Here is a 12,619-nt window from a genome sequence, read left to right on the forward strand (position 1 = left end):
TTAAAGAGAGAGAGAGCGCATGCATGACCCAGGGGAGGAGCAGAAGGGGAGGGAGAGAATCTCCTGCAGACTCCCACTGAGCTTGGAGCCCCAACCGGGTACTTGATCCCATGACCCTGAGATTGTGACCTGAGCCGAAATCAAGAGTCAGACACTTAATCAACTGGGCCACCCAAGTGCCCCTATATATTTGCACTTTTAAGAGATAAAATAAGAGAAAAAGAAGACTCAGTGAGTAACTGATGCTGAAAATTTTTATTCACTATTTTTTTAAAGGCACCACTGGCCTTACCTCATATAAAACTACTAAGAAGATTTTCATAAGATGCTAGAGTTGTGTTTTAATTAAAAGTGTATAGAAAGAAACTATAAGTTAACACGCTAATTATAGGCCGGTTTTTTTGAACCTAAACGATATCAATCATCACAAGCATTGGGAATCCTTGTCATCTTTTCTTAACTTCATCGCTTAAAAAAACCTCATTGTTTCAATTTGCATTTCTCTGCTTTTTAGTGAAACTGCCATGAGCCGCTCAGTGAAGGAAATGAACAAGCAATTCCCAGGAGAAGGAATGCAGATGGCTGAGAAACAGATGAGAAGTTCAGCCCAACTCGACCTAACTATAATGAGGAAACTACAAATTAAAAACACATGATGTGTAGTGTATTGCGTTTGCCCCTAAGACAAGCAAGAATGAAAAAGACTGACAGTTCTCCAGGAGCGTGAGGGGATAAGGAAGTGAACACTTATACTCTCCTGCTAACAGTGTACCTGCCTTTCTTCAAGGCAACTGGAGAGCACCCGTGCAATTAAAAGTGGGTATGTTCTTTTACTCTGCCATCTCTTTCCCGGGAAACGTTCACATTTTGTGCTATGGGCATGAAATCACACCTGGAGAAATATTTATTGCTGTCTAATTTATAAGAGAAAAAGAAAAAGGAAACATTTCAAAGATCCATCAAAAGAAAAAGCAGTTACATAAATTACACCATAACCAAACTGTGGAATACTATGCTATAGTAAAAAATACAGATCTGTATCTACTAATAAGTGAATTCACGTGAATTGCAAAAAGGAAAAATGCAAGGGAATTCCACTTAAGTAAGTGAAAATTAAACACGCACCCCCTCCCACAACAGCCCTAAACCAAGTCTTAGTTATCCATGCATGCAAAGGAATAGAGGACATCTGAAGATCATCACCTGCCCTTGGGAACAGTGGTGAACTTGGAAGAGGGAGAGAGATTAGATGAGGCTATAAGAGATTATATTTTCCAGAGATGGCCACACTGGTGTATCTCCCATCCCACATGCTCTTCTTACAACGTGAAGTCGACACTGCTGCATGGAGAGAAGGTCTTTGTCTTCCAGAAGCCAGGTGGACTTTGTAGCTGTCTCCACCAATAAAAGGCAGGGAGCAATGCTTCCAGACTTTCAAGGCTGCACCATAAAAGACCATAGGGATTCCTCCTGGTTCTCTCTCTCAATGTCCCTGTTTCTCTTTCTACATCCCTTTGGACTCAGCCACCATGTTGTGAAGAACCCCAGGCCCCACAGAGTTGCTCCAACCAGCAGCCCTGTCAAAGGTCCCAGCCAACCAGCCAAAGCACAAGTGAATGAGCCTTCAGATGACTCTGCCATCCAGCTTTTAGAATCTTCCAGCTGGGTCCCCACACATCTCAGAGCAGAGAATAGCCATCCCCTCCAAATCCATCCATCAGCCCTGCCTGAATTCCTTGCCCTCAGAAACAGTGAGCATAGTAAGAGCTCCATCTTTTATGAGGTTTGGGGCAATTTGTTATGGGGCTCTCATAATTCAACAGACTTTTGATCTTACCCATAATGTTTAAATATGTTCTAGTTCAGCAGCTCATTGACCAGCATCTATCATGTAGTGCACTGCCCTGGGGGAGCCTGATGGTTCCCCCAAAGACAACTTAGGAGTCTGTCTCCTGCCACCCACCATCCATTCATGGGTTTGTTTACTCCCAGGATTCACACACAACAGTTTCGGAGTTGTATGTAGTTGCTTCACTAACTACATCATAGTGTTTGTGGAGGGTTGCTTTTCTCTTTAGCTCTCACTTTTTCTACTCAAAACAGTAATATCCAAGGTCACATGAGTCAGCTCCTTTATTCCCCCAGAATCTCCATATGCCCTTATTAGTCTTCCCAATGACCCCTCCAGCGGGCATTATTAACCCTACTTTCTAGAGGGAGGTTGAAGCTCAGAGGGGTTAGGCGAGGCACAGGCAGGGCAGGAGGGATGAGCTGGAGGCCCAACTGCTTTGCCTTGCCCTAATGCCCGTTTCCTACCAGGCCACTTCCCAGCAGGTGGCTTAGAGCAAAGCCCCACCAAAGGTGTGCAGAGAGCCTTCACCCCACATGAAGCAACCTCTGGGTTGCTTCTGCCCACGGGAAGGCCCTCTTTCCGAGCCCCTCCCCTTGCTCCACGCAGATAGTTAGCTCAGTAAGGCGGCCCATACAGGGGTCCTGCCCTACCCCAGGGAAAAGAAGGGAAGAATGGTTAAGGCCCAGGCCCGCCCAACCCACTGTGTCCCAGGCCCTGAAGTTTTCCAGCTGGTTCTCCAGCCTCGCCAAGAACTTCCGTGCTCCACGGTTAGAGCCAGCAGGGTTGGTGCACAAAACCCCAAAAGGACCAACACAGCATTTTCGTGGAGCTCTGAGTCCCGGCCAACTCATTTCACACATTGCATGTCAGCCCTAAACCTCATCAAGAAGGCCCGGAGTGTTCTCCAGTCTTAACTTTTCTTCCAAGACCTCCTCTTCCCAGCCTCTGGTTTTCTCAGCTGGGAAGCGGCTGACCGGAAGCAGCCCAGCCGCAGGCACGGCAGGAAGCGGAGACGCCCCTTCTCCTCTCCCTTCCCTTCTAACTCCTGGGGTTGGCTCATGCCACAATCTCCACGACAGGGAGAGTCCACTGGTTCACCCCAGAGCCCCTTGAGCCTCCAGAAACTGCCTGTCTGCCGGGCCAGGGTGCCAGGGAGCCGTGGCAGGCGGGCACGGCATCAGACCTGACATTTCTGTGGCCCAGCGGATAGAGCAAATGTTTTCACTTTTCAGTAGACAATGCTCTTCTCCTCACGCTAGAAAATAGGGCCCCTCGAGGCAGGACCCACCCCCTTGCCGCTGCCCTGCAAAGCACTCCTCTGATCAGCCCCGAAAACACTTCTCTCATCAGACTTAACAACCAGAGGGAGGGAGAAAAACAGGGAGACCTCCCCCCAACCCCGTCCCAGATGCTGCTGCTGGCCAGGTGCAGGGTGGGCTCCCAAGTGGGGAGTTTCTCCTGGGGAAGGCCAATCCCCAGGAATTATTGACGACCTCCGCCCTGTGCCAACGTTACAGAGAAAGTGCCAGAAGATAGCTGACCCTTTGAGGATTCGAGTAAGGAAGTACTCTCTTTTGAGTTCATTTTCTCTTGCTTCTTGTAACTATTTAAAAAGAAGTGAGTCAGTGGACCACATAAGGAAAAACTCAGCCACAGAGAAATGTAATACGAAGAACTCTTCCTCAGGCTCCTCAGGCAAGTGGGGAAGGGAGTTTTGAATTTTTTTTTCCCCTGTCAGCCTTAATGACAGGCCTCTCCTTCCCCATGGTTTGTTTGGAGCTGTCTCAGGGTTTTGACCTTAACCTCAGGCCACCCACACAAATAGCCTAGGCCTTCTCTGTCATCAGAGAGCAGGGAGGGGGACACGCTTCAGGCTGGGTCCTCAGGCATGTCCATGGCGGTGCTCCAAGCCCCAGAACCCTCCCTCCCTCCCTGTCTAGCTCTGGCTTCATGGGATCTCGAATATTCAACAAGTTTCTGGATGCAGAAGTGTCTTCTTCCAACGTATGCCTCCTTGGAAGGGTGATTTCAGCTAGTAGGAAGGACAGCGCAGCTGGAGGCCATGTACATGATGACCCAGGAGCTCTAGGATCCTGGCAGCTGGCCACTCCCCATGCATGTTCTTAGACAGCTACGCTGGGAGTTCTGGGGAAAAGGTTGGATCCTCTCTCTCTCTTTGTCCAAAATATGCTGGCCATAGGCCTCCCTGGACACAGCTCTCAGGCACTAGTTGCTAACTCTTACTGAATGAACCTTCTGGAAGCATGGCTCCACCTTGGAAGGTGAGATCCGAGGACCCCAAAGGCCAACAGTGCGTCACCATGACTTCTAAGTGTGCTGGGCTTACCCTCATGCAGCCTGCAGCTCATGTCCAAGGCATTTGCAAACCCCACTGGCAAGCAGCCTATATGATCACAGATAACTGGGATGCTTTATTTCCAAGCCCACAATTAGAAAAGGTATATTGCAGACCCTCATCTTCAGACTGGCTTCTTCCCCTCCTGTCCTTTAGAGAAAGGGTCTCTTTTGTGAGATGATACAGTTGCTTAATGGATGGGAAAGATATCCCAGGAGAGGCCAGCCACTGTCCCTTTCCCAACATTGCCCCCCAACCCCCCCCCCCCCCCCCCCCCGCAGCTGATCCCAGGCCCTTCAGGAATGATTTCTGGGAAGACCAGGTTAGGCTACATGTAAGTCCTACAGGAAATTTCCCCAGAAGGAAACCTGAGGCTAAAACTTAGGGGCTTGAATATGAGGTTGTGTGTTGAACCATCCCAGTTGGCTGCCAGCTGGACCCCATAGGGCAGTGAGTCTGGCTCCAGCTCCCTCCACATTGGGATGGGGAGCTTTTAGTTTCACTTTTCTTGCCCTTCCTTGGTTAGATTTATTCCTAAATATTTTACTCCTTTTGATGTTATGTAAAAGTTTCTTAATAACTTTTCAGATTGTTCCTTACTGTTGTACTGAAATACAACTTTTTTTTAAATTCAACTTTGCTGATTTTTATTAATTCTAAAGTTTTTTGTGAACTCTTTAGGATTTTCTACCCATAAGATCATGTCACCTGCAAATACAGTTTTGCTTTTTCCCTTTCAATCTGGATGCCTTTTCTTTCTTTCTTTTTCCAAATAGCCCTGGCAAGAAACCATACACTGAACCAAGTGCTGAAAGCCAGCATTCTTCTCTTGTTCCTGATCTTCACAAAAAGCGGTCAGCCTTTTCCCATTGACAATGCTGTTAGCTGTGGGCTTTTATAAATGGTCTTTTTTACGTTGAAGAAGTTCCCTTTAAATCCTAGTTTGATGAATGCTTTTATCATGAAAGGATGCTGACTTTGGTCCAGTGCTTTTTCTGTACCAAATGTCGTGATTCCATGGGGTGTTTTCCCTTCATTCTACCAATGTGCTGTGTTACCTTCTTGGACTTTCAAAATATCGAACGACACTTTGCATTCCCGTGATTCCATCTGGCGCTGTTCCCATGGGGAGGTCTGGTTCTTAAGGCCCCCAGCTCCATGTGACCATCGTGCTGAGGTTGGGAAAATGGGAGGAGCTCACGGTCAGGAGAATTGGCTGCAGGGGCCCAGAACCAGGCTCCAGCACTCCCATGGACAGAAGGTGGCTGGAGACGTGCTTCTTGCATCTGACCCCCTGGTCATCTGAACCAGCAGCCCCCTGGGCACTGTGGGCACCCTCTCCTGGAGGAGGGGGGAAGAGAAGCCTTTCAGGGTCAGTGAGAAGAGGATCAGCTTCACTAGGCTCACTTCTCAAGGAAAAGACAACTCTCCTCAGAAGCCATCCCATGTGCGTCTGGGCTACCAGAAATTCAGCAACTCTGATCAAGATCAGAGACCAGCAGGTAGGACTTATTTACTACTTACAGGAGAAGCCTCCAAGCATCTGCATTATTATTTAAATTTTGATTTATAGTTTTAAAACTATTCCCCAAAACTTGAAGACAACCCAGCAAATTTATTATGATTTCATTGGCTACAATACCTAATAGACTGTTTACATATAGCACGGACTCACAGGCAGTGGTACATTATAGATGCTGAAATATCTCTGTACAGGCCAAAAAATTTTTTATGTTGTTTACCTGCTTTAGGGAAAGAGGTATGAAGGCTCATACTTGAGCCACAAAGTATACGCAAATGCAAGTGGGCGTATTAGAAAATTCCAGGTCGCGAACATTAGTCATGTGATAAGGAGCAGGCGCCCTGTAGGACTCAACGCCCAACACACAACAAATTAAACTGATCACAATAAAGCCCAACTAAGATAATTAAAAGGCAAGAACAGCAGCAATTGAAAATTGATCTCTCAAGACCTCACTGATGAGATTCTGGAAACAAAGCATGCTTCCCCCAAATTGCCAGCTTTCTCTCTGCACGAGGCATGTGCAGGGGGAGCTTGGCTGCACTCATGAGAGCCGGGGAGATGTCTTAGCAGAATCCCAAATCTCAGTCCTTGCAACACCGAACTAACACTGGACTATTTTATATATAAATGCCAAAACCAAAATAATTCAGATTACCAGTGAGTGTCGCCCTCCGTCAAATGGACAAGATGAAGTCGGCATAACCACGCATTGTTCCTGCATAAAGTTGAAAAAGTGACTTGCATTTTTCACGAGTTCATGGACAAAATGGAAATCCAGTGGTGTGCCAGGGTCACCCAGTTCTGGGTGCCAATTGTTAACTTTTCCAAGAGCTTTTTGCAAGCCAGTTGTTAAACACAGTCCTTATCAAAATTAAATTCATACAAACTGACAATTAAATAAATTATATTAAGCACAAAAGTAATAAATACTTAAAATTCATCAATTCCTAATTATTTTACTAAATTTTAGGACACAGTGGCAGCTTGTAGGAAGGCATGGAGGAAGTAGTTACTAGGTGGTAATTGAAGAAGGCTAAAATCAAGGCCTCTCCTCCCCCGTCACCCTCACCCTTCCTCAGCTGTGAGTGGGTTGTTGATCATTTACTTTCAAGGGGGGGTGGGGGGGCTCCTGAAAGCAGCTGGTGGAACCCACAGCCCTGGCTGTGAAGACAAGACCCTGCTAGGTAACTTTCCCCCAGTCATCTAACTTTCTACACTGTAACTTTCCAGAACTTTCTACACTATAGGCTATATCTTTTTTTTTTAATTTTAAAAAATTTTAAATTTTCTATTTAAAAATTGTTTATTGAAATACAGTTGACATGCAATATATTCTTTTAAGCTGTGTGACATAATGATTCAATAATTATAAGCATTACACAATATTCACCATAACTGGTGTAGTTACTACCTGCAACCATACAAAGCTACTACAATTACTGACTATATTCCCTATACTGTATTTTTCATCCACTTTATTTATTTTAGAACTGGAACTCTGTACCTCTGAAGCCCCTTCACCTATTTTGCCCATCCCCTGACTGCCTCTTGTCTGGAAACCACCAGTTTGTCCTCCGGTCTGTTATAGCATTATTTACAATAGCCAAGATATGAAAGCAACCTAAGGGTCTATTGATGGGTAAAGAAGATGTGATTTTATATATATATATATATATATATATATATATATATATATATATATATGAATACTATTCAGCCATAAAAAAGAGATCTTGCCATTCAAGATGGACAACATGGATAGACCTGGAAGGTATTATGGTAAGTGAAAAAAGACAGAAAAAGATAAATACCATATGATTTCACTTTATGTGGAATCTAAAAACAAATAAACAAATGAAAACCGGAAATACACTCATATAGATTTAGGTTGTATCTTAATCCTTCAGGGAAGAGCTCAAGATTCCCCCCACCTGCATGTGGGTCACAATTTAGAAAGGGCTGTCCCAGGCATCATGTTATGATTCTCCGAGCAGCTCAGGAACGGGGCAGAAGAGTATTCTTTCCCTTCTAATAGATGAAGAAGCCAAGCCTCAGATGAGTCCGGAGGTGTTCTGGGTTCACACAGCCTGTGGCACAGGAACCTGGCTTTCTCGGCTGGATTAGCTACATGTGACGGGAACGTTTTATTTAGAAAAGGGGGAGGAGGAGGAGGAGGAGCAGGAGTGAAATAAATACAAAGTCCAGAACTGATAGACTCTGGTAGAAAAATAAATGAAACCAGCTTTCTGGCAATACGTAGCAACAACTTTGAAGCCTGTGATACCATCTGTCTCGGTAACCCTGCCTTTAGAGATGTATCCTGAAGGAGGGATAGGCCCGAGAGGTTGCTAGTCCTTTTTTACCGCAGTGTCATTTACACGCATAAGCTCCAAAGGGACCTGTGTCCCAAGCCAGGAGTTTGGGCTAACCTGATTGGGTGGTATCAGCTTCCACCTGGGAATTTGTTAGAACTACAAATTCTTGGGCTTGGCTCCAGTGCGGGCCAGCAACCTGTGTGTAAATAAGACCTCGCTGTGATTGCTTTGGATGCCTAACAAAGTTAGAGATTCCCTAGGTTAAATAAATTATGGGACAACTAAATGAAGAAATACAATGCCATTCATGAAGAAAGCAGAATATGTTCACAGTGTAGGAAGTAAAAAAATATACCATAGAATACGCGTTAGGTAAAACACAGTCTACATATTATCTCCTTGCTCACACACGTGTAAGGTTGGGAATCACACATGCCAAAATGTGAGTAACATTTATATTTGGAAAGAGGGTTCCCCTATCCTTTTGTTTATTTTCTAATTTCTGTGCAATAAACATGTCATAAAACAAGCAATTGTTTACTTTTACTTTTATTTACGTACTCACGAAATAAAAATAAAATAAAATACAGACCCACAAGCAAGATTTTGCAAAATGCCACGCCTGCTACCCATCCATCCCTCAGATTCTCCACAGCAGGGCCAGTGGGCCCATCCTGGGGTCCAGGGACAGCACCAGCCTCTGGGTCCCAGGCAGGATTTGGCTCAGTGGGTGCAGCCAACAGGACTGGGATGAAGAGCCAGACGCTGTCCCTGTCTGCACAGGGTTAAAACAAACTGGCTAGAGAGAAGCCCCGTGGGAAAGACATGACATTTGTTTGCAAGGAAACATAAACAGGGACAAATGAAGACAGAAATGTGGTTCAGTGCGAGCCTGATCAAAGCCAGCTGGGCAAGCAGCTACAACGAAGAAAGCCTGCAGGGTGGGAGGCTCCCCAGACCAGCCTGGGGGAGGGCAGGGGCCCCTCTAGCCCCAGGGGGCTGCCCAAGGGAGCAGGGCCTGGAACACAGACACAGGCAGGGAAAGTTGGGTGTGATGGGCTTCAGACACGTTGAGACCCGAATTAGCCAGTTCCAGTTGCCCAGAGGAGGAAGGGAAGTTCCACCCAGATTTCTGTCTTCTCCGGTCGAAGGTCATCAACCAGAAAAGCGTCGGCCATCTATTGCCAAGTGTGTGCCAGGCACAGAGCAGGGCATTTCATTCTGTCATTTACTCTTTATGGTGGGCCTGAAGGAGACACCACTGCCGCTGCTGCCACAACCACCCAGCCCCCACCCCGCTCCCGTTTTCCAGTCTGACTTGCCCAAGGTCAAATAGCCACAGAGCTGCCAAGCAGACGTCTGAACCAGGGCCCACATCCATCTGCAGAGCGCAGGCTTTCCTCATGACAGCAAGCCGGGCTGTCTGTCATCAGTGCCCTGGCGTCCTCCCCAGGTCCTCCCATTGGTCCACCCTGCCCCTCTGGACACGGGCCCGGCCCCCTCCCCAACCCCGGCCCCAGCCCCAGCTCAAGGCCTCCACAGCCCTCCACTCCTGGGCACATGAGCCCTTAACGACGCTGGTGTGAGTCTTGGACTTGGCATCATTTCCACCCTGTAAAGGCTAAGGCAGCCTTACAATGCTGCGTTAAAATTGTGCCAGGCAAGCGCTAAGCACATATTATAAATTATCATTAATTTAAAGAGACATTTCCCTTTGGGAGACAAAGTGCCTCGCTGATCTCATGAACAACAGCTGAGGCTTAGAAGTGACACCACACTGAAGTTTTCTCTCTTGGCCTTGGCCTGAAATGTGACCTTTGGTTGTTTGCCCTCATTCCTCTTAGAACACAGACTCAGGCGTCCCACTCAGAACTGGGAAGACAGTGGAGGGGTCCCCTTCGAGGCCCAGATGGGGTCTGAGAGAGCAACCAGCCCAGCTTGCAGGCTCCAGGTGTGAGCCACCTCTGTCTGTCCCTCCTCCCCTTCCTCACTGTCCCTTCCCTCACCCAGGTGAGTCATTACCACCTTCATGTAGGAAGCCACTGAAAGGGGGTGACGACCCCACCCTAAGCCAGGTCCTGCCCATCCTGGCTAGCATCCTTCTTCCCTTTTCTTCTTTTTTTTAATTCAAGTGTATTCGACATACAATGTTATATTGGTTCTGGTGTACAGTATAATGATGCGACACTTCCATACATTTCTCAGGGCTCGTCGAGATAAGTGTGCTCTTAATCCCCTTTGTCTGTTCCATCCCATCTTTCTTTATAGGACATCAGAGGTTTTTCGTGGCAAAACTTCAGAAAATTTGTTTTTAGACATTGTGTCCTCTCTAAAAAGTTTCACCCATGGAAAATCTTCTCTGTCTTCCAGAGCAAATCCCCTTCCTGCTGTCCTGCTCTTCTGCCCACCCCCTCTCTGGGGAAGTAGAGTCAGCCCCCTCAACCAGGACTTACAAGGGGAGGCAAGGGAAGGCATCCACACAATTCAGTGCACAAAAACGTCCATGCGGTCCTCTATGACTTTGATCCTCCTTCCAGGGTGAGGCCAGATCCATGGCCACATGAAGAGCTGAGAGTGTGTGGATTCTGTGGTTGCTCTCACTCCTAGAGGTGCCCATATGGATTTAAGACCTGTCCCCTATCAGCTCCACCAACTAATGAGAGGAACAGCCCTCTCTGAGCCAGCTACTCCCAAGTCAGAGAAGAGAATTAGCATCACCTTGACCTCCTACTTACTCCACCTTTCCTGATACCCACAGGTCCTCCTCAGTCTGACTCATGCTTTGTCTGCAGCTGCCCTCACAGCACCCCCACCCTCCATCTCACCCGGGCCCGGATCAGTCCTGGCCCCCTGAACTTCCTTCTACCATTCTACACTCCTTCCTGCTACAGCAATCTCACATGTCACTCTGTCCCCTTTCCTACCTAAGAACTTTCTTGGCCAAGATCACCCGAGGCCACCCCTTCAGGCTGGCAGAAGCCCTTCTTCTCTCTCATTCTCTCCAAGGACAGCCTGGCTTTGGAGCCAAAACTTGGACAAAATGGCCAGAGAAGAAGAGGCTTCCATTCCAACATCAAGGTCAATTACCCAGGGATAAAACCATTATGCATAATACTATTACTCATTCTGTTTTCATGCTGGACATGCCACAGGCACAATATGGTTTTAGGAGTCAAATTTCTATCTGCCTTAGAAAAATTCTCACGTCTGTGCCAAAAGAATATGTATATAAAGAGTTTTATTTTTTTGTAATTGGCTCATGCAATTATGGAGGCTGGTGAGTCCAAATCTTCAGGGTGGGCTAGCAAGCTAGACACCAGGGAACATCCAATGTTGCAGTTCAGGTCTGAAGACTGTCTGCTGGCAAAGTCCCCTCTTGCTGAGGGGAGAACAGTCTCTTGCTCCATTTAGACTTTCAACTGATTGGGTGAGGCCCACCCACACCATGGAGAGCAATCTACTTTTTACCAAGTCCACCCATTTAAATGTTAATCTCATCCAAAACACCCTGGCAGAAACAGCCAGAATAATGTTTACCTCTATACCCAGACACTGTGGCCCAGCCAAGTTGGCATGTGAAACAAACCATCACACCACGCCCCTCTGATCTGGCAGGATCTGGACTTTGAAATGTCTCTCAATGGCACAGCAACTGCTGAAACCTCTGCTCAGCAATTTTTAGCCTTTGCACTGTCATTTCCCATTTAGCCCCTTTAAATTTCATTGTGTGCATGCCCAGTTCAGAAGTTAGTCAAGGATTTAGGGGAATTCTAAAGCAGATTTTGGGTTTCCCCCTCTAAGACTGCTTTTTTTCTAGAATTGTTCCCCAAAACGTCTAGCCCCTATGACTGCTTGAGCCCCACTCTGTCTTCCAGGCACAGTAAGAGAGCCATTTTCTTCACACTCCTTGCCCTGTGTACAACGTAAACTGTACATGTCCTCAGGGGTAGGGCCAAATAAATGTGAGCTCACCAAAGTGTCTTCTTTAGGAGTCAATTTCCCTCCGGCTTATACCTGCTTTGAGAGGCTCATCAGTACTTCAAATCATTGTCCTATTGTATTTTGTACTAAATTTATCATTGTTATTGGTAGGAGGGCTAGAATGATACACTACTCAGTCATATTCAGCTTCAGAATCTCTCAAGAGTTATTTTTCAAAGTATTTAAAATTTCCAAGCTAAAAAATATTTTTGGACTAGCATTTAAAAATTTTTTTAAATATTTCATTGGGGTCAGTAAGCATAAAATGCATAATTTCAATCCTTGGTAATTTGATCCCAGGTCAAGTCCTGATGGGGGGATGGGGTAGGAGTCATCAACCCAACCTGACTCTGTCTAGAAGGCTGACGGAGGGAAATGAGGGTCATCTACAGTAGCAACAGGTAGCACCTTCTGGATGACGTGACTGAGGCCACATGACATCTCTTCTTGGAGTGAGTCTACTGAGGGCAGAGAGCAGAGCCCTTGCTGCCTGCTGTAAAAGTCCCATCAGAGCACATTGGGGGTAAATCTTAGACATTGTTTTAATCCCTTCTTGGTCAGCAGTTGTGCTGGACTCACAATTTGTCGCC

Source organism: Lutra lutra, chromosome 14 (assembly GCF_902655055.1).
Source record: "Lutra lutra chromosome 14, mLutLut1.2, whole genome shotgun sequence".
Taxonomy (NCBI): domain Eukaryota; kingdom Metazoa; phylum Chordata; class Mammalia; order Carnivora; family Mustelidae; genus Lutra; species Lutra lutra.